Source organism: Octodon degus, unplaced genomic scaffold (assembly GCF_000260255.1).
Source record: "Octodon degus isolate 3935 unplaced genomic scaffold, OctDeg1.0 scaffold00004, whole genome shotgun sequence".
NCBI classification, from domain to species: Eukaryota; Metazoa; Chordata; class Mammalia; order Rodentia; family Octodontidae; genus Octodon; species Octodon degus.
In genome coordinates this window covers 31,179,682-31,181,093 of record NW_004524580.1, presented here as the reverse complement: position 1 = coordinate 31,181,093, position 1,412 = coordinate 31,179,682, and positions in this window count along the sequence as shown.

Here is a 1,412-nt window from a genome sequence, read left to right as displayed (position 1 = left end):
ACAACAGGTAAATAACATGTCAATTGTAAGTCAATACATCTCGAGTATAAACATCAATATAAATGGGCTCAATTCACCAATTAACAGAAATAGACTGGCACAGTGGATTAGGAAACAAAAATCCAACAATATGCTGTATAGAAGAAACACATTTAACTCATAAAGACATTCATAGGCTGAAAGTCAAAGGATGGAAAACAATATTACATGCCCTAATACCACAGAAAAAATCAGGGGTAGCAATCCTGTTCTCAGTCAGTCTCAACTTCAAACCAAGAATGATCAAGTGAAATAAAGAAGGCCACTATATACTGGTTAGGGGAAAAATTCAACAGGAAGAGGTAACACTTATAAATACGCACCAAACATGGGAGCACCCCAGTATATAAAGCAAATCTTAATGGACATGAACAATCTAATATCCAATATGACAATCTTAACAGGAGACCTTAACACCCCCTTGTCCCCAAAAGATAGGTCAACCAGACAAAAAAAATTAGCAAAGAAGTAGCAGAACTGAACCAGAGCTTGAAACAAATGGACTTGGTGGACATATACAGAATGTTCCACCCAAACACAGCTGAATACACATTTTTCTCAGGTGCACATGGGTCATTTTCTGAAATAGACTATATACTTGTCAATAGATTAAGTATATGCAAGAAAACAGAAATTATCCCATGCATATTATCTGACCACAGTGCAATGAAACTAGAAATAAATGACAAAAGAAACCCAGAAAAACTCCATAAATACATAGAAATTAAATAACACCCTACTCAGCAATCAATAGGTCACAGATGAAATTAAACAAGAAATTTAACAATATCTACAATTCAATGAAAATTCAAGCACAACTTATTGGAATTTATGGGATACAATGACAGCAGTTCTTAGAGGGAAATTCATACCTGTGAACTCACATATTAGGAAAACAGAATGGGAACAAATAAATACTCTAATGCTGCACCTACAACAACTAGAAAAGGAAGAGCAAACCAAACCCAGAGCCCAAAGACAGGAAGAAATCATAAAGATTAGAGCAGAAATTAATTCAATTGAGATGAAGAAAATAATTCAAAGAATTAAAAAAGCAAATAGCTGGTTCTTTAAAAGATTAAATAAAATCAATAAGCCCCTAAGTAACCTCATCAAAAAGAGGAAACAAAATATTCAAATACAAGCAATAAGAAATGAAAAGTAGGTAATTACCACAGACCCAGTGGAAATTCAGAAGATTATCAATAGCTACTTTGAGAATCTTTACTCTCACAGAACACAAGACACAGAAGAAATGGACAGATTTCTAGAAAGGTACAAAATACCAAAACGGAATCCACAAGATACAACTACTCTCAATAGCCCAATAACAGCCAATGAAATACGAGATGTAATTAAAAACCTACTGACAC